The sequence below is a fragment of the Carcharhinus amblyrhynchos genome, chromosome 35 (genome assembly GCF_965287045.1).
Source record: "Carcharhinus amblyrhynchos chromosome 35, sCarAmb.v2.hapA, whole genome shotgun sequence".
NCBI classification, from domain to species: domain Eukaryota; kingdom Metazoa; phylum Chordata; class Chondrichthyes; order Carcharhiniformes; family Carcharhinidae; genus Carcharhinus; species Carcharhinus amblyrhynchos.
The window spans coordinates 6937844-6959615 of NC_137358.1; the positions used below are offsets into that span (position 1 = coordinate 6937844).

Consider the following 21772-nt stretch of genomic DNA (forward strand, 5'->3'; position numbering starts at 1 on the left):
GCCCGCAGGCAATCTACCATCCTTACCCAGCCTGGTCTGCATGTGACTCCAAACCCTCAGGGATGAGTGGAACATAGACTCCCATAGAATTCCCACAGTGCAGAAGGAGGCCATTCGGCCCATCACCTCAGTACTGACCACAATCCCACCCAGGTCCTATTCCCGTATCCCCACACATTTACCCCACCAATCCTCCTGACACTAGGGTCAATTTAGCATGGCCAATCCACATAACCTGCACATCTTTGGACACTAAGGGGCAATTTAGCATGGCCAATCCACCTAACCTGCACATCTTTGGACACTAAGGGGCAATTTAGCATGGCCAATCCACCTAACCTGCACATCTTTGGACACTAGGGGGCAACTTAGCATGGCCAACTCACCTAGCCTGCACATCTTTGGACACTAAGGGAAATTTAACATGGCCAATCCACCTAACCTGCACATCTTTAGGCTGTGGGACAAAACTTGAACACCTGGAGGAAACCCAGGCAGACATGAGAAGAATGTGCAGACTCCACATAGACACTGACCCGAGGTTGGAATTGAACCCAGGTCCCTGGAGCTGTGAGGCACCACTGCTCCAAATGGAACAGTGGCATAGGGGTTAGCACTGCTGCCTCACAGCACAGCAGGAAGGACTGGAAGACCCAACAACTGGCCAATGGCCTCATGAGACGGTAGGTGGAGGACTGAAAAATTCCAGCCAAAATTCACATCCATAGCCCATTGCATAGTGGTTACAGCACCAGGGATCCGGGTTCGATTCCCGGCTTGGGTCACCGTCTGTGCGGAGTTTGCACGTTCTCCCCGTGTCTGCGTGGGTTTCCTCCAGGTGCTCCAGTTTCCTCCCATAGTCTGAAGATGTTCAGCTTTGGATAGATTGGCCATGCTACATTGCCCCTTAGTGTCAGGGAACTAGCAAGGAAATACATTGGGGTATCTTTTCCCAAAGGCAGAGGAGTCTAAAACTAGAGGGCATAGGTTTAAGGTGAGAGGGGAGAGATACAAAAGGGTCTAGAGAGGCTTTTCTTTCACACAGAGGGTGGTGAGTGGCTGCCAAAGGTAGTAGTAGAGGCGGGTACAATTTTGTTTTTAAAAAGCTATAGTTACATGGGTAAGAAGGGTATAAAGGGATATGGGCCAAATGTGGGCAATTGAGGCTGGTTTAGGGTTTTTAAAAAAGGGTGGATGGAGAAGTTGGGCTGAAGGGCCTGCTGTAAACCTCTATGACTCTATAGTGATAGGGCCTGGAGGGGATAGTTGTTGGGCCAGGCTTGATGGTCTAAATGGCCTTCTTCTACAATGTAGAGATTCAATTGTATATGAGAAAGAAACAATCGGACGTATTGAAAGACAACAGTAATAACACAAGAGAGTTTGAACATCCAAAGATGTGCAGGTTAGGTGGATTGGCCACGCTAAATTGTCCCTTAGTGTCCAAAGATGTGCAGATCGGGGGGATTGGACATGCTAAATTGTCCTTTAGTGTCCAAAGATGTGCAGATCGGGGGGATTGGACATGCTAAATTGTCCCTTAGTGTCCAAAGATGTGTGGGTTAGGGTGGATTGGCCATGCTAAATTGCCCCTTAGTGTCCAAAGATTTATAGGTTAGAGGGATTAGCAGGTAAATAGGTGGGGTTATGGGGATAGGAGTGGTGCAGACTTAGTCGATGGGCTGAATGGCCTCCTACGCTGTAGGGATTCTAAGACTTAATTTTAAAACAGTAGAACGCTGACCATCCGGACTTTGTAAGAGGCATTTGAGAGGCCACACCTAGAGCAGGATTTAAACGCAAAAAAAAAGGTATTTATTTTATAGAAATCGAGACACCGCATAGATTTGCAGCGGGAGGGACTGCTACACCCCAAGTTACGGTAGGAGCTGAACAGTTTCACTGCTGAGGCTGTACCCTGCAGAGCAGTGGTCCATCCAGGAGGGATAGAGGAGAGACGATCTCTCTTCACACTCAGCATCTGTGTCTGATCCAGTGTGTGTGTGTGGACATCTCTGCAGAGCTGCCTTGTCATGGAGTTCCCCTGCCAGCTCCCCTGTATTAACAGCAATCCTGTCAGAGGGTGAAACAGGCGACTGTAAGGGAGGGAGAACCTGCAGAGAGAGACAGACAGACAGACAGCCCCGAGCTGGCTAATATTCGCCTTGGCACTGTAAGTACAAGCTGCATTTTCTCTCTCCCTCTGCACACTGGCCATTCAGTAACCGCTCCCCACCCCCCACCCCCGGCTTGCTTCTCTCCTAATTCTAGATGCTTGCTACTGGAGTGTAGACCATGATGCTGGGCTCGCATTCACTGATTTTTGGAGGCGATCCGGAGCCCAAAGCAGCAAATGCGAGAGAGGCTGTTTGTGAGAACTGGATCTGGGGCTGGTCCGTTCACTGGGGCTGGGAGGAGGATTGGCTCTCTGCTCGCTGGAGCTGGGGAGAAAGCACACACACACATATTTACACACAGTCTTATACACACACACTCACCTACACACACACTCACCCACACACACACACACTCACTCACTCACCTACACACACGCACCTTTACACACACTCACTCACTCACCTTTACACACACTCACCTTTACACACACTCACTCACTCACCTTTACACACACTCACCTTTACACACACTCACTCACTCACCTTTACACACACTCACTCACTCACCTTTACACACACTCACTCACTCACCTTTACACATACTCACCTTTACACACACTCACTCAGTCACCCACCTACACACACTCACTCACCTTTACACACACTCACTCACCTTTACACACACTCACTCACACTCACTCACCTATGCTCACTCACACTCACCTACACACACTCATTTTTACACACAGTCACTCATTCACCTACGCACTCACACTCACCTACACACACTCACCTTTACACACACTCACTCATTCACCTACACACACACTCACCTACACACACACACACTCACTCACCTGCACTCACTCACCTACACACATTCACACACCCACCTACACTCACTCATTCACTCACTCACTCACCTTTATCCACACCCACTCACTCAACTTTATACTCACTCACCCACACTCACTCACCTTTATTCACTGACACTCACCTTTATTCACTGACACTCACCTTTATTCACCGACACTCACTCACCTTTACGCACACTCACCTTTACGCACACTCACCTTTACGCACACTCACCTTTACGCACACTGACTTATTCATTTACACATACTTACACACCCACACTCACTCACTCACTACATACACTCACTCACTGACACTCACCTTTACACACACTCACCTTTACACACATACACACACTCACTCACTTACCTACACACACTCACCTTTTTGCACACTCACTCACATGCCTCTGCACACACACACTTTTATATTCACTCTTATACTCATTTACCTACACACATTCACCCTCACGTTTGCACACAGTTTTAAACATACACACTCACTCAACTCTGCACACACTCACCTTAATACTCAGTCACCTACACACACACTCAGTTGCACACTCACTCACATACAGCACTCACCTACACATACTCATTGACACATACTAAGAATCATAAAATTCCTACAGTGCAGAAGGGGGCCATTTGGCCCATCAAGTCTGCACCGACTCTTTGACAGAACATCGTACACAGACCCTATCCCCCTAACTCCATGCATTCACCATGGGTAATCCCTCAACCTACACATCTTTGGACACTCTGGGACAATTTAGATGGCCAATCCATCCAACCCGCAAATCTTTGGACTGTGGGAAGAGACCAGAGCGCCCGGAGGAAACCCACACAGACAGAACATGCAAACTCCACACAGACAGTCACCCGAGCCGGGAATCGAACCCATGTCCCTGGTGCTGTGAGGCACCAGTGCTAACCGCTGTGCCACCGTGCCAGCCCACATACCACCCACTTGCACACACACACACGCTTACACAAGCGCACACACACAAACGCATACAATCAACCACACACATTTGCACATGGACAAGCAGTCACAGACATTCACAAAGTTGGACACACACATCCACACACCACACACACACACCCCACACACACACACAAACACACCCCACACACACACACACACACTTAAACACACGCACAAACAGGTCTTGTACACATGCACACACTGGGGCTTAGACCATAAGACATAAGAGCAGTAGTAGGCCATTCAATCCATCAAGTATGCTCCACCATTAGGTGAGATCATGACTGATCTGCAATGGTTACACACATACACGGACAATTCTCACACACAGACATACTCAGCTACACGCATGTACATACACACAGACTCACACACAACACAATGACACACACACATACATACACAGACTCTCACACACGCACAGAGACATACACACACATACATATGCAGACTCACACACACACACGCAGACACACACATACAGATACGCAAATTCTCTCTCACACAGCCACACACTCTTTCTCCCTCGCTCACACGCAGACAGGAACACAAACATTAGACAATAACAAGAGCGAAATGGAGAACGAGCGAAAATGCACAGATGGAAGCAGAAGCGAAGCAGGCAGACAGAGGAAAAGTAGACACACACCAGAAGGGGGAGGAGTGGATGCAGAGAAAGAGCGATACTGTAAAAACAGAAAGGAACCCAGATGGGGAAAAGAACACACAGAACGACACAGTAGCACAGAGAGGGGAGGCAGCGGACAAGGAGGTATAAACAACTACAGACCATCCAGAAACAATGACATTGGGAGCCTCAGTGAAGTGTCTGTGTAGATGTTTGCAGGAGTACACAGAATGGGTGTACATTGTGGTGTGTGCTGTCGTGGGTATGAGTGGTGTATGTGTGTGAGCAATATGCTGTTTTTGTGAGATATGAGGACAGTGCACAGCCCATGTGATTATGTGTTCATATGTGCACATGTATAGGTGTTCCATGTATTTACAATGTATATGTACATGTGATACCGTGTGTATGTACGTGATACAGTGTGAAAGTGCAGCATGTGCACAGTATAGTGAGCGCGGTGTGTGTGATTGAACTTTGCGGGACTGATGTGTGCAGCTGAATTTCGATGTGTATTTCCGAAGCGAGGAGACCTTGTTGTATTTTAGTCTGTACACGCCCCTTATGACGAACTTCGCAACTTAAAGCAAACCACGGTTGTTAGTGATGAGATTTTCGGCACGATTGGGAGGAGGATCTGGCACATTGAGGGTGGTCAATGATTTCAAAAGGCAATCGGATGGACACTTGAAGGAAATAAACTTGCAGGATTATAGGGATAGGGTGGGGGGAATGGGACTGACCAGCTTGGTCCGCAGAGAGCTAGTATGTACTCAATGGGCTGAATGGCCTCTTTCTGTGCTTAATGAATCAAACTGTTTGACATTGCCTGAAGAGGCAGCTTTATTACGTTACTGAATATTTTAAGCTCTGTGGAAAAGAACAAACTTTACTTTATTCATTTGGGCATTTGTCTCTGGACTGGAACCATACCATTTGATTTGATTTATTATTGTCGCATGTATTCATATACAGTGAAAAATATTGTTTCTTGTGCACTATATAGACAAAACATACCATTCATAGAGAAGGAAAGGAGGGAGTGGAGAATGTAGTGTTACAGTCACAGCTAGGGCATAGAGATAGCTCAACTTAATCAGACGTAGATCCACTCAAAAGTCTGATGGCAGCAGGGAAGAAGCTGTTCATGAGTTTCTTGGTACGTGACCTCAGACTTTTGTACCTTTTTCCTGATGGAAGAAGGTGGAAGAGAGAATTCCCAGGGAGCGTGGGGTCCTTAATTATTCTGGCTGCTTTGCCAAGGCAGTGGGAAGTGTAGACAGAGTCAATGGATGGGAGGCTGGTTTGAGTGATAGATTGGGCTAAGTTCACAACACTTTGTAGTTTCTTGTGGTCTTGGGCAGAGCAGGAGTCCATACCAAGCTGTGATACAACCAGAAAGAATGCTTTCTATGGTCCATCTGTTGAAGTTGGTGAGACTTGTAGCTGACATGTCAGATTTCCTTAGTCTCCTGAGAAAGTAGAGGCCTTGGTGGGCTTTCTTAACTATAGCTAAAACTTGAAGCTCTCAACCCTTTCTACTTCATTCTTATTGATGTAGACAAGGGCATGCCCTCTAGTACACTTCCTGAAGTCGCTGACTATCTCTTTCATTTTGTTGACATTGAGGGAGAGATTATTCTTGACACACAAGTTCACCAGATTCTCTATCTCATTCCTCTGCTCTGTCTCATTATTGTTTGAGATCCAAGCCACTACGGTAGTGTTGTCAACAAACTTGAAAATGGAATTGGAGTGGAATTTGGCCGCACAGTCATAGGTATATAAGGGGTGTAGTAAGAGGCTGAGAACATAGCCTTATGGGACACCGGTGTTGAGAATGATCGTGGGGGAGGTGTTGTTGCCTATCCTTACTGATTGTGGTCTGTGGGTTTGGAAGCTCAGGATGCAGTCCCAGGGGGAGGAGCTGAGTCCCAAGCATGAAGTTTGGAGATGAATTTCCTAGGAATAATGGTGTTAAAGGCTTAGCTGTAGGCTATGAATAGAAGTCTGTATTGTATTGTGGTAAGAAGTCTCACAACACCAGGTTAAAGTCCAATAGGTTTATTTGGTGTCACGAGCTTTTGGAGCGCTGCTCCTTCATCCAGTGAGTGGGAGTTCTGTTCACAAACAGGACATATAAAGACACAAGCTCAATTTGCAAAATAATGGTTGGAATGCGAGTCTCAAGTCTTAAAGGTACAGACAATGTGAGTGGAGAGAGGGTTAAGCACAGGTTAAAGAGGTGTGTATGGTCTCCAGCCAGGAAAGTTAGTGAGATTTTGCAAGCCCAGGCAAGTTGTGGGGGTTACAGATAATGTGACATGAATCCAAGATCCCGGTTGAGGCCGTCCTCGTGTGTGTGGAACGTGGCCATTGGTCTCTGCTCAGCGACTCTGCGTTGTGTGTTGTGAAGGCAGCCTTGGAGAACGCTTAGCCGAAGATCAGAGGCCGAATGCCTGTGACCGCTGAAGTGTTCGCCAACAGGAAGAGAACACTCTCACCTCATGATTGTTGAGCGATGTTCGTTCATCCATTGTCGTAGCGTCTACATGGTCTCCCCAATGTACCATGCCTCGGGACATTCTTTCCTGCAGCATATCAGGTCGGCAACATTGACTGAGTTGAAAGAGTATGTACCGTGTACCTGATGGATGGTGTCCTCACGTGAGATGATCCGTGTCAATGATCCGGCATGTCTTAAAGAGGTTGCTGTGGCAGCGTTGTGTGGTGTCGTAGTCACTGTTCTCCTGAAGGCTGGGTATTTTGCTGTGGACAATGGTCTATTTGATGTTGAGCGGTTGTTTGAAGGCAAGAAATGGAGGTCTGGGGATGGTCTTGGCGAGATGTTCATTTTCATCAATGACATATTGAAGGCTCTGAACAAGATTTCGTAGCTTCTCCACTTTGGGGAAGTACTGTACGACAAAGGGTACTCTGCCCGTGTTTGTCTTCTGGGGACATCGGTGCAGTTTTTGCTGTGGCGCGTCGGAACTGTCAGTTGGTGAGTTGAGCGCCATTTCCTGTTCTCATCAATTTATTGTCCATCCCCCAGTTGCCCTGTAACTCGCTGGGCCACTTCAGAGGGCAGTTGAGAGTCAACCACATTGTTGTGGCTCTGGAGAGACATGGAGGCCAGACTGGATAAGGATGGCAAATTTCCTCCCCTAAAGAGAAATTAGTGAACCAGATGGATTTATCCAACAATCGACCATGGTTTCATTGTCATCAGTAGATTCTTAATTCCAGAATTTTTTTTTAAATTTAAGTCAAATTCCACCATCTGGCTGCCAATCTATTCGCTAAATGTACTCCCTTGCCTCAATGCCAGTTCCATGTTCCTTAAGCACAGTAAGAAGTCTTATGACACCGGGTTAAAGTCCAACAGGTTTATTTGGTTGCACAAGCTTCCGGAATACATCAGGGCACTCACCTGACGAAGGAGCAGCGCTCCAAAAGCTCGTGCTACCAAATAAACCTGTTGGACTTTAACCTGGTGGTGTGAGACTTCTTACTTCTACCCTAGTCCAACGCCGGCATCCCCACATCATGTTCCTTAGTACGGTTACTTTCCAATAAAGGATCTAACTCCCTTTCAAACCGTAGGACAACGGCAAGATCAATCTCAGACAGAATGGCAGATGGAATACCACATGGGAAAGTGTGAGGTTATGCACTTTGTAGGAAGAATAGAGACGTAGACTGTTTTCTGATTGGAGAGAGAAGTGAGAGATCAGAAGGGGATTGGGGACTGCTAGTTCAGGATTCTCAAGGTTAACTTGTAGATTGAGTTGGTCGTTAGAAAGGCAAATGCAGTGTTAGCATTCCATTCGAGAGGACTGGAATACAAAAGCAGGGATGTGCTGATGAGGCTTTATAAAGCTGTGGTCAGACCACACTTGGAATATCGTGAGCAATTTTGGGCCCCGTATTTAAGGAAGAACGTGGAGAGGGTCCAGAGGAGGTTCATGAGAATGATCCCGGGAATGAAATGCTTGATGTATGAGGAGTGTGACAGGACTCTGGGCCTGTACTCGACGGAGTTTAGAAGGATGTGGGGGAATCTCATTGAAACTTACAGAATGCTGAGAGGCCTGGATAGAGTGGACGCAGGGAGGAGAGACTCGGATCCGAGGGGCACAGCCTCAGGATAAAGGGACGACCCTTCAGAACCGAGATGAGGAGGAGTTTCTTCAGCTAGAGGGCGGTGAATCTGTGGAACTCAGTGTCGCAGAGGAAGCCAGGTCACTGGATGTATTTAAGACAGAGATGGATAGGTCCTTGATTGGTTAGGGGATCAAAGGCTACGGGGGAAAAGGTGGGAGAGTGGGGTTGAGAAATTTATCAGCCGTGATAGAATGGCGGCGCAGGCACGATGGGCCGAATGGCCTAATTCTGCTCCTGTGGTCTTATCCTCAAGGGCAAAAAGAATAAAAGTGAATGGAAGAGTGGGATTGAGGAGACACCAGGTTAGATGTTGTTGGGCCCTGGACAGGCTGACAGAGGTAAGGAATTGCAGCATTTTGCAATTTGTATCAAGCAATTTTCAGCCCTAACACCCAGGGAAGCATCAGCTTAGAGATGTGTCGAATCTTGTCCCAAGGGGATGGGACTTATTTCTTTTGGCTTAATGGTTGTTAATCTGGAAAAAAAAACACAGTTCATTACTGTGAAATACATCTTTAATCTGTCTCGTTCATTCCCTGTGAATTCCTCAGGCAGTTAACCCCCTCCTTCCCCTACTCCCCCTCCAGAAGATGCTGCCCACCTCCCAGTGGGCAGATTTGCTTCTCTAATGCTGCCCCCACCCCCCTCAAACTCCTCAGCAAACAGTGAATGTTAGCGTTACTCTACAGTGAAGACCAAGCTCAATTCTTCTGCCTTCATCCAGTATATAGATACTCGCAATGGTATTTCTAATAACTAGTGTCCCTCACAAGGACTCCTCAGAACCTCTGAGTACCAAAGTTGAGTGTATCTACCAGGCACAACACAATGGTGTCTTCACATTCATTATAGTGAGTAATGACAGTGCTGGGGAAATAATTAACACAATTTTTCAGCACCCATTGACAGCATCAAACACTCCCAGGACAGGTACAGCACGGGGTTAGATACAGAGTAAAGCTCCCTCTACACTGTCCCCATCAAACACTCCCAGGACAGGTACAGCGCAGGGTTAGATACAGAAGTTAAGCTCCCTCTACATTCTCCCCATCAAACACTCCCAGGACAGGTACAGCACGGGGTTAGATACAGAGTAAAGGCCCTTCTACACTGACCCCATCAAACACTCCCAGGACAGGTACAGCACGGGGTTAGATACAGAGTAAAGGCCCTTCTACACTGACCCCATCAAACACTCCCAGGGCAGGTACAGCACGGGGTTAGATACAGAGTAAAGCTTCTTCTACACTGTCCCCCATCAAACACTCCCAGGACAGGTACAGCATGGGGTTAGATACAGAGTAAAGCTCCTTCTACACTGTCCCCCATCAAACACTCCCAGGACAGGTACAGCACGGGGTTAGATACAGAGTAAAGCTCCCTCTACACTGTCCCCCATCAAACACTCCCAGGACAGGTACAGCACGGGGTTAGATACAGAGGAAAGCTCGTTCTGAGCCAGGGTTATTTAAACTGTAAGCCATACAATGGTGTTTATATTAAAAATTCCTTCCAGTCTGATGGCTGAAAAGGACTGCTTTCCTTCCCTTTGTCTTGTTGGGAATGTATGCTAAACCAGAACACCAAATCCTGCTCATAACAACTTGGCGATATTTGCAAACAGGGTTTCGCACCAATGGGTCATAAATAAGCACTGACACCAGAACCTGAATGATTTTGTTCTCTGCGTCTCTCTCTCTCTCAAGTTCTCTCAGACCTTTAGGTTGGTGTTTGCATGACTGCCTCTCACTGGTTAATGGACATTGGTAAGAGATAATATTGCGTTTGAGTGGAGTCACATGTTACATAAAAACTAGAAGCAGGAGTAGACCATTCGGCCCTTCGAGCTTGCTCCACCATTCATAAAGTGGAAGTTTGTTCTGGTTGTCTACTAACTGTGCTGGCTTGAGACTATTCATACCTCTTTAACCTGTGACTATCCCTCTCTCCACTCACTCTGTACCTGTAAATTTTTGACTGCCTGAGAAGACTCGCATTCCAAGCATTATCTTGCAGTTGAGTCTTTGCCTATAAATGCCGTGTTTGTGGATCTATCTCCACTCACCTGATGAAGGAGCAGTGCTCCGAAAGCTCGTGATTCCAGATGAACCTGTTGGACTGTTACCTGGTGTTGTGAGGCATCTTACTGTGTTTTGATCATGGCTGATTATCAAATTCAATATCCTGAGCCCATCCTCCCCTCCCCTCCTCCCCTCCCCTCCACCCTCCCATTGATCCCTTTAGCTCCAAGACTTGTCTGCATTAGTCGGAGAGACTCGGATCCGAGGGCTCAGCCTCGGGCTAAAGGGATGACCCCTTAAAACCGAGATGAGGAGGAGTTACTTCAGCCAGAGGGTGGGGAATCTGTGGAACTCGTTGCCACAAAAGTACCTAGATAGGGTCTTGATTGATAAGGGGATTAAAGGGCACGGTGGCACATTGGTTAGCACTGCTGCTTCACAGCGCCAGGGACCCGGGTTCGATTCTGGCCTTGGGTGACTATTTGCATGGAGTTTGCATGTTCTCCCCGTGTCTGTGTGAGTTCGCTCTGGGTGCTCATGGTGTGGACTATTGAGTCCAGAAATGTGTGTGCCAAATTGATTGGCCATGCCAAGGTATCCCTTAGTGTCAGGGGGATTATCAGGGTAAATATGAGGAATTATGGGGTAAGGGCCTATGTGGGACTGTTGTTGGTGCAGGCTCAATGGGCCAAATGGCATCCTACGTTGATTTAATTTATTATTGTCACACGTATTAATATACAGTGAAAGGTATTGTTTCTTGCTCGCTATACAAAGCATACCGTTCATAGAGAAGGAAAGGAGAGGGTGCAGAATGTAATGTTACAGTTATAGCTAGGGTGTACAGAAGGATCAACTTAATACGAGGTAGGTCCATTCAAAAGTCTGATAGCAGCAGGGAAGAAGCCGTTCTTGTGTCGATTGGTACGTGATCCCAGACCTTTGTATCTTTTTTCCAACGGAAGAAGGTGGAAGGGAGAATGTCTGTGGTGCGTGGGATCCTTAATTATGCTGGCTGCTTTGCCGAGGCAGCAGGAAGTGTGGACAGAGTCAATGGATGGGAGGCTGGTTTCGGCACTGTAGAGATTCTATGAAAAGGTGGGGAATGGGGGTGAGTTACTGTAATAAGTCCTCAGAGGCAGAAGTCCCTTCACCAAAATTCCTTTCGTTAGAAGTCCGACAACGGCATACAGAGCGTTTTCAGTTTGCAGTCTGCATACAGAGTCCCAGAGGAACTGACACGCCTGGTTAAGTACAAAGTAAGAGACTCCCTGATTGGCCCACCAATGTGGCCCTTAATCAGGGAGTTCACATTCTAACAGGCCCACCTCAATTGCCTGATTAAAGTTGTTACAGTTACTTATCAGCCATGATCGAATAGCAGAGCAGACCCGATGGGCTGAATGGCCTAATTCTGCTCCAAATCCTCACAGTGCAATGAAGTTACTGTGAAAATCCTGGTCTAGAGCTAATTTCTTCTTGAAATTACATTCCCTGAAGGGCATGGATGATATTGATTTGATTTATTATTGTCACATGTATTAACATACAGTGAAAAATATTGTGTACCATACAGACAAAACATACCATTCATAGAGAAGGAAAGGAGAGAGTGCAGAATGTGGTGTTTTAGTCATAGCTAGGGTGTAGAGAACGATCAACTTAATGCAAGGCAGGTCCATTCAAAAGTCTGACAGCAGCAGGGAAGAAGCTGTTCTTGCGTCGGTTTGTGCGTGACCTCAGACTTGTATGTCTTTTTCCCGACGGAAGAAGGTGGAAGAGAGAATGTCCGGGGTGCATGAGGTCCTTAATTATTGCTGGCTGCTTTGCTGAGACAGCGGGAAGTGTAGACAGAGTCAATGGATGGGAGGCTGGTTTTAGCACTGTAGAAATTCTATGAAAAGATGGGGATTGGGGTTGAGTTACTGTAATAAGTCCTCAGAGGCAGAAGTCCCTTCATCAAACGGGCATTGATGATTTTAATTTGATTTATTATTGTCACATGTAAGAACATACAGTGAAAAGTATTGTTTCTTGCGTGCCATACAGACAAAACATACCGTTCATAGAGAAGGAAACGAGAGGGTGCAGAATGTAGTGTTACAGTCATAGCTAGGGTGTAGCGAAAGATCAACTTAATGCGAGGTAGGTCCATTCAAAAGTCTGATGGCAACAGGGAAGAAGCTGTTTGGTTGGTGCGTGACTTTTGTATATTTTTCCCGAAGGAAGAAGGTGGAAGAGAGAATGTCCGAGGTGTGTGGGGTCTTTAATTATGCCGGCTGCTTTGTCGAGGCAGCAGGAAGTGTAGACAGAGTCAATGGATGGGAGGCTGGTTCGAACCAGAGGGGATTATTTTTTTGCAACAGTCCAACAGTTGTACGGTTACTTTTTCTTGGCAACAGCCCCAATTTGTTTTTTCACCATTGTGTCTTGAATTGAGCGCCCGATGGAGTCCAGATTATGTTAGAGGGGACGTTGGCACTGGGTATTCTGAGATTGATCCCATGATCAGGTAGGCTGTGGCGAGGGTCGAACACAGGGCAAGTCAGCCTTGTACCGTGGACTCATTTGGCCCCTCCGGACTGGTTGATCGTTTGTTTCTGACTGATGCTCTCCACGGTGTTGGCTTGGAGCAAGCGGCCTATGTTGCGTTGGCTTTTACATTGGTGCTTTGTTCAGAAGCAGTGGGGTCATCCAGCTGACACTGGGGTGGCAGAGTCGGATGTAGCAGTCTTGGCTCGTGGCATCCTCGCCTCGTGATCAGATTACAAAAGAAGCTTGGCCAGAGAATTGCTATCTGCTCCCTCACTTCTAGTTGGCCTTTACATAGAAAGGGAGAAACCAGAATCAGGAGCAGGCCTTTCCAGCCTGCTCAGCCTCTCATTTTGATCAAATTCAATATCCTGATCCCCCCCCCTTACCCCCCATATCCTTTGATCCCTTTAGCCCCAAGAGTTATATCCAATTTCTTCCTGAAATCACACAACGTTTTGGCCTCAACTACTTTCTGTGGGAGTGAATTCCACACATTCACCACCCTCTGGGTGAAGAAATTTCTCCTCACCTCAGTCCTACAAGTTTTACCCCTTTATCCTCCATCTATAAGCCCTACTTCTGGACACTGCCCGAGTTCCAGATGTCCGAAGGCTGTTCCCCGCTTTGGAGGGGAACCAGAGCTGACTGGTGTTGATTTAACCTGAGGGTCACCATACCTATATGATGTTTTGTCTCCAACTAGTTTCTGTGGTAGTGAATCCATGCCACCAGACTTGGTGGCCACTGGTGGTAGGTAGTGGCGAGGTGTGGGGAGGCAGGTGGTGGCAGGGAGTGGGGGCATGATATTTTAGCATGGAATGTCTTCGGATACTGTCAGGCAGCACAGTGGTTAGCAGTCACAATGCCAGGGACCCAGGTTCGATTCCCTACTTGGGTCACTGTCTGTGTGGAGTTTGCACATTCTCCCCATGTCTGCCTGGGTTCCTTCCGGGTGATCCCGTTTCTTCCCACAGTCTGAAAGACGTGCTGGTTAGGGTGCATTGGCCGTGCTAAATTCTCCCTCAGTGTACCCGCACAGGCACTGGAGTGTGCCGAGTCGGGGAATTTCACAGTAACTTCATTGCAGTGTTAATTCAGCCCATCTAGTTGATGGTGGTGTTGATGCGCCACACCAGTCAGAACGGCATTAGGCCATTCAGCCCATCAAGTCTGTTCTGCCATTCGATCATAAGTTTCTCAACCCCCTTCTCCCGCAACCTTTGATCCCCTTACCCATCAAGAACCTGTCTAACTCTGTCTTAAAGACATACAATGAGCTGGCCTCCTGGGTGGAAATGAGTTCCACAGGTTCGTCACCCTCTGGCTGAAGAAATTCCTCCTCATCCCTGTTTTAAAGGAGCGTCTTGAGGTTGTGCCCTTGAGTTCCAGTCTCTCCCACGAGTGGAATATATCAGCTGTTCCTTCACAGTGGCTGGCTCAGAATCCTGGAATTCCTTCCCTAACGGCATCGCGAGTCAACCCACAGCACGGGTAGCTGCAGCGGTTCAAGAGGGCGGGTCACCACCACCTTCTCAAGGGGCAATTAGTAGCCAGCGACATGCACATCCCTAAATAAACGTGGGCCAATTGGAAGGCACACTGACTCTCCACGGTCAAATAGGGCAAAGACACTTCAGTCAAGCAGGGGACATGGTCCCCTAGTGACAATACCACCAGACTATTCATTCCATTACCAAGCACCGCCTTGCAGAGATCAGCGGATTTTCCATCCACTCACAAGATTGGAACAGATTTCGCTTTGAAAGTGTGTTAGCTGCTGCTCGACCACAGAAGCCGTCACCAATCCTGCCCTCCCTTGTGGTGCAGTGGGGATCAGCCGGAGCCATTCTGCGCGGGAACCCTGCCCCCTTTCTAATTTTATCCCCTCGTGCGCAAGAGAAGGGAACTGAGGCCAACTAAAGGGCTACCACTATTCCAAGGCCGTGGCGCAGATAACTCTGTCCAGCCCCGAGATTGAATCTTTCTGGATGAGTGCTACACTGTGCAATTCCTTCACCCAATGGGGCCATTCATTGGTCGTAGGTAGGACAGGATATGGGGGGGGGGAGGTGGGGGACGGGGGAGAGGAGGGGTAACGTGATATTTTAGCAGTGAATTTGTTTGGGTACTGTAGGGCAGCACAGTGGTTAGCACTGCTGCCTCACAGTGCCAGGGACCCGGGTTCGATTCCCGGCTTGGGTCATTGTCTGTGCGGAGTCTGCACGTTCTCCCTGTGTCTGCATGGGTTTCCTCCACAGTCTGAAAGACATGCTGGTTAGGTTGATTGCCCCTCAGTTTAACCGGAGTGTGGCGAGTAGGAGAATTCCACAGTAACTTCATTGCAGTGTTAATGTAAGCCTTACTTGTGATTCCTCCGAGTGTGGGTTGAGGGTTTGTGGGAAACTTATGGGTTTCCTCCCACAGTCCAAAAATGTGCGGGTTAGGTTGATTGGCCGTGCTAAAATTGCCCTTAGTGAGCTGAGATGCATAGGTCAGAGGGATTAGTGGGTAAATATGTAGGGATATGGGGGTAGGGCCTGGGTGGGATTGTGGTCAGTGCAGACGCGATGGGCCGAATGGCCTCCTTCTGTACTGTGCAGTTTCTATGATTAATAAATGAACTTTAAAAAGAGTTTTCTTCTTCTTCAGAATAAACGTGAGCACGAAAAATTGTTCAAAGTAAATAGTCCTTTATTTAAGCGTCTTTTATAAGCATTTTACAGAAAATGAAATAAGGATTACTTGAGAAAGAGAGAGAAAAAGAAAAGTAGCCAAAAGCTGAACAATTCGAAACTGGATTGAAGTAACAGAACACGACCTATGTCGCCTGAATACTTATCTTGTATTATTAAAAAGCTAGGTTCAAGATTTCTCCAACTGCATCAACAATCTGTGGTCTGTCTTCCTTATGAACAAGATAGTTTATCTCACATTGTGTTTTCAGGGACTGTAGATAAGTTCCTAGGCTGGATCCAGAATTCCAAGCTGATGTGTCCAAATTAGCTTAAACTGAGCTTAAAGCACAGCAACAGGAGGCGGGTATACCTTTAAAGTGAACCCTTTTAACCGGGCGAACCCACAGATTTCTGGGATCGAGCACTCTGACCTCTCGTCAGGCCAGGTGGCAGGCCTTGTGCCAGGCTGGGCTCACTGGGGGAAAATCCCACCTTTTCACAGTTCCCATCCCTTGATTAATCCGCCTTCTGCCTCAACCAAGACCAACTGTCCCGCAGCAAATGGCCCCCGCCACTGGGGTTCCCACCTCCGGCGGGACGTCTCGCTGGAGGTTCCGTCACGTGACCTCTGACCTCCAAACTCCTTGCCCCCCTGCTCCCAAATGATTGCCGTGATGTGGAGATGCCGGCGTTGGACTGGGATAGGCACAGTAAGGAGCCCTACAGCACCAGGTTAAAGTCCAACAGGCTTATTTGGTAGCACGAGCTTTTGGTCAGGAAGCTCACCAACTTTTACAGATGCCCCATAGAAAGCATTCTTCCTGGTTGTGTCGCAGCTTGGTATGGGCTCCTGCTGTGCCCAAGACCGCAAGGAACTACAAAGGGCTGTGAACGTAGCCCAATCCATCACGCAAACCAGCCTCCCATCCGTTGGATCTGTCTACACTTCCCGCTGCCTCGGCAAAGCAGCCAGCATCATTAAGGACCCCAAGCACCCCGGACATTCTCTCTTCCACCTTCTCCTGTCGAGAAAAAGATATAAAAGTCTGAGGTCACGTACCAACCGACTCAAGAACAGCTTCTTCCCCGCTGCTGTCAGGCTTTTGAATGGACCTACCTCGCATTAAGCTGATCTTTCTCTACACCCTAGCTATGACTGTAACACCACATTCTGCACTCTCTCCTTTCCTTCTCTATGAACAGTCAAGATGGTACTCACCATTGCCTTCTCAAGGGCGACTGGGGATGGAAAATGAATGCTGGCAAATGTTAAAAACACTTTGAACACCCAATCTCCAATTTCTTCCAAAGTTAGGGTGCTCAAAGAAGATTTTAAAAAGTCCACAAAACTTTTATTTTTTTAATCCTCCTCCGGCTGTATCCTGAACTTGCTGGGAGCACTGATTAACCTTCAGCTGAAATGTCCAGGGCCGGAACAGGTTGGCAATTTGCCCTTAGGCCACATGGAGTAGTGGGAGCGTCTCTCTCTCTCTCTCTCTCTCTCTCTCCCCTGCCTTCCAACTGGCTGAGATGCTGCAACCAACTTATTAAAATATGCTCGCCGTAACTTTGCCAACTTTGATTAAGTGTAGTTCATCGCATGATCTGGACCCCCCCCCCTGCTTATCCACTGCCCATTAGTCAGCCAACACATCCGTCCTTGTGACCTTCCAACACCAATCAGAGCATCAAGAGACTCATAGAATTATAGAATCCCTACAGTGCAGAAAGAGGCCATTCAGCCCATCAAGCCCGCATCAACGACAATCCCACCCAGGCACCTATCCCTATAACCCAACATATTTCGCCTGTATCCCTGCTAACACTAAGGGGCAATTTAGCAAGGCCAATGCATCTAACCTGCTAATCTCCCTGACACTAAGGGGCAATTTAGCAAGGCCAATGCATCTAACCTGCTAATCTCCCTGACACTAAGGGGCAATTTAGCAAGGCCAATGCATCTAACCTGCTAATCTCCCTGACACTAAGGGGCAATTTAGCAAGGCCAATGCATCTAACCTGTTAATCTCCCTGACACTAAGGGGCAATTTAGCATGGCCAATCCACCCTAACCTGCTAATCTCCCTGATACTAAGGGGCAATTTAGCAAGGCCAATCTGCCTGATCTGCATCTGGATGTATCACAGAACGGTACGGCTCCTACCCTGACCAAGACAGCAAGAAACTACAAAGGGTTGTGAATGTAGTCCAGTCTATCATGCAAACCAGCCTCCCATCCATTGACTCCATCTACACTTCCCACCTCCTTGGAAAAGCACCCCACACACCTCGGACATTCTCTCGTCCACCTTCTTCCGTCGGGAAAAAGATACAAAAGCCTGAGGTGCCGTACCAAGACAGCTTCTTCCCTGCTACCATCAGGCTTTTGAATGGATCTTTCTCTATACCCTAGCTATAAGCGTAACCCTGCACCCTCTCCTTTCTCTCTCCCCTTTGTACTCTATGAACGATATGCTTTGTCTGTGTCGCGCACAAGAAACAATACTTTTCACTGTGACCCAGTACGTGTGACAATAATAAATGATATCAAATCAAATCATTACCCAATGGGATGATGGTTGGCTCCCTTTGTAATGTTGGTGTTAGAGGGCAAAGTGTATTGCTATCTGAAAAGGGTGAGGTTGCGGGGATGAGGTTGGGGGGTGGGGGGGGGCCTTGGTTGGGTGTGTATTAGGTATATTGCTTTGCCAATCAGCCAATTTGCACATGATGGGCCAAATGGCCTCCATCTGCACCATAAAAATTCTTCAGGTTGTGATTTCTTTTTAAAAGAAAATATCAGGTACAGAGAGTGGAAATAGGAATAAACAAATCTTTATTTTACAGCCCCGATGGTTATTTTGTTGACAGACTTGCACACTAGGACCAGCAGTGTCCAGAGAATTGCTGCTCAAATCCTGCAGACTCCAAACCGATCCTGGAGGGATTGGCAGCTCTCATTCCTCAGGCTACACTTCACAAACATTTCCCTCCCCTCCCGATCTCCCTTCCGTGGGCGTCACGGCGGCGCAGCGGTTAGCACTACTGCCTCACAGCGCTAGGGACCAGGGTTCCATTCCCGGCTCGGGTCACTGTCTGTGTGGAGTCTGCATGTTCTCCCCATGTCTGCGTGGGTTTCCTCCCACATTCTGAAAGACGTGCTGGTTAGGGTGCATTGAAGTGAACAGGCACCAGAGTGTGGCGACTAGGGGAATTTCACAGCAGCTTCTTTGTTAACATAAGCCTTACTTGTTCTAGTCCAAAGGTGTGCCAGTTAGCTGGATTGGCCATGCTAACTTGCCCAAAGATGTGTAGGACACACATATGTTTGCGACATGTAGAGACAGACTGAGAGAGAGGGGATGGGGCATTGGATGGCAGGATGGCACAGTGGTTAGCACTGCGGCCTCACAGTGCCAGGGATCCAGGTTCGATTCCCAGTTTGGGTCACTGTCTGTATGGAGTTTGCACATTCTCCCCATGTCTGCGTGGGTTTTCCTCCGGGTGCTCCGGTTTTCCCCCACAGTCTGAAAGACGTGCTAAATTCTCCCTCAGTGTACCCGAACAGGTGCCAGAGTGTGGCGACTAGGGGATTTTCACAATAACTGCATTGTGGTGTTAATGTAAGCCTACTTGTGACAATAATAAATAAACTTAAAGATTGGAGAGTTTGGGACTGTTCTCCTTGGAGAGAAAAAGGCTGAGAGAGGATTTAACAGAGATGTTCAAAATCATGAGGGGGCTGGACAGAGTAGACAGAAGGAGAAACTGTTCCCGTTTGTAAAAACGTTGAGAACGAGAGGACACAGATTTAAAATGATTTGCAAACGAGGCGACTATGACATGGGAAAAATCTTTTTCACCCAGGGACTGGTTGGGGTCTGGAATGTGCTGACTCGAAGCATGATGGAGGCAGCTTCAATGGAGAGGGCGTTAGATAATTACTTGAGTAGAAACAAGGTTCAGGGGTTACGGGGAAAAGGCAGGAGAATGGGCGCTAAATCATGATGCTGGAGTGGAGAGCCGGTGCAGGCGCGATGGGCCGAATGGCCTCCTTCCGCGCCGTAACAACAAATAAATTTAACCTTCCTTGCCCTGTCCCTGCTATACCTGCAACCCCTGTTCTATCTCAATCCCAGCCTAACGTTTTTGCGACTGATGTCAAGGGAGGGGAGACGTGTTTGGGGTGGGGGAGGCGGTGGGGGGGTGGGGGAGGCGGTGGGGGGGCTGGTTCTTTATAATTCACATCGCCAATCAACATCCAACATGTGGGAGTCTTTCAAATGCCAGTTGTGGGAACTGAGGAGCAGTGTGTACCTGGTGAGGATGAAGGTTAAGTGTGGCAAGTGTCGGGAACCCTGGATAACGAGGGACGTTATGAGCCTTGTCAAAAAGAAAAAAAGCAAGCGTTTGTAAGGTCTAAAATAAAAAGGCTGAGAACAGATGACACCCTTGAAGAATAGAAAGAATGTAAGAAGGAACTTAAGGAGTTGGGAGGGCTAAAGGGGTCACGAAAAGTCATTGGCATACGGGATTAAGGAAACCTTAAGGCATTTTATCCGTATGTAAAGAGCAAGGGAAAGTATTGGTCCATCAGGGATAGTGGAGGGAATCTATGCATGGAAATGGGCGAGATACTAAATGAATATGTTTCCTCCGTATTCATCAAAGAGAGGGACTTGATGGATGAGGAGCCTAAGGTAGGGTGTGTAGATATTCTGGGTCATGTCGACATCAAAAGGAAGGAGGTATTGAGTGTCTTAAAAAGCATTAAAGTGATAAGTCCCCAGGGCCTGATGGGATCTCCCCCAGAATGTGAGGGACGCAAAGGCAGAAATTGCTGGGGCCTTGACAGAAATCATTGTATCCTCATTGGCTACACGGGAGGTCCCAGTGGACTGGAGGATAGCCAATGTTGTTCCATTGTTTAAGAAGGGCGACAGGAATAATCCATGAAATTATAGGCTGGTGAGCCTTATGTCAGTGGTAGGGAAATTATTGGAAAAGATTCTTACGGACAGGATTTACTCACATTTGGAAACAAGTGGACTTACCAGTGATAGACAGCACGGTTTTGTGAAGGGGTGGTCACGCCTCACTAACTTGATCGAGTTTTTTGAGGAAGTGACGAAGATGATAGATGAGAGAAAGGCAGTGGGTGTTGTCTACGTGGACTTCAGCAAAGTCTTTGGCAAGGTACCTTATGGTAGACTGGTACAAAAGGTGAAGTCAAAGAACATAGGACACTACAGCACAAACAGGCCCTTTGGCCCACAAGTTGCACTGATCATATCCATACCCACCAAGCCATAGAACTATCTGTAACTCCCAATCCCATTAAATCCCATGTACTCATCCAGAAGTCTTTTAAAAGACCCCAGCGAGTTTGCCTCCACCACCACCAACGGCAGCCGATTCCATTCACTCACCATCCCCTGAGTGAAAAACTTACCTCTAACATCTCCTCTGTACCTGCTCCCCAGCACCTTAAACCTGTGTCCTCTCGTAGGGACCATTTCAGCCCTGGGAAATAGCCTCTGAGAATTCACCCCATCTATACCTCTCAACGTTTTATAAAATGTCACACAGGAGCAGAGGTGATGGATACAGAACTGGCTTAGCCATAGAAGTCATGATGTGGAGATGCCAGCGTTGGATTGGGGTAAACACAGTAAGAAGTCCAACCAATTTATTTGATAGTAAACTCACAAGCTTTTGGGGTATGTCCTTCGTCAGGTGAATGGAGAGTTCTGGCCTCAGACAGAGCATATAACAGCGCACACAGTT

General features: G+C 47.6%; 1 protein-coding gene across 1 annotated transcript in view; it reads left to right on the forward strand.

Annotated features, from left to right (window-relative positions):
• The first annotated feature begins 2031 nt into the window (after positions 1 to 2031).
• lrrc4ba (leucine rich repeat containing 4Ba) overlaps positions 2032 to 21772 on the forward strand; it is a 174955-nt gene continuing 155214 nt past the window's right edge. Inside the window, exon 1 of the mRNA XM_080217600.1 lies at positions 2032 to 2173. The gene's annotated coding sequence lies outside the window, so the exon portion shown is untranslated. The remainder of the gene's footprint in view (positions 2174 to 21772) is intronic.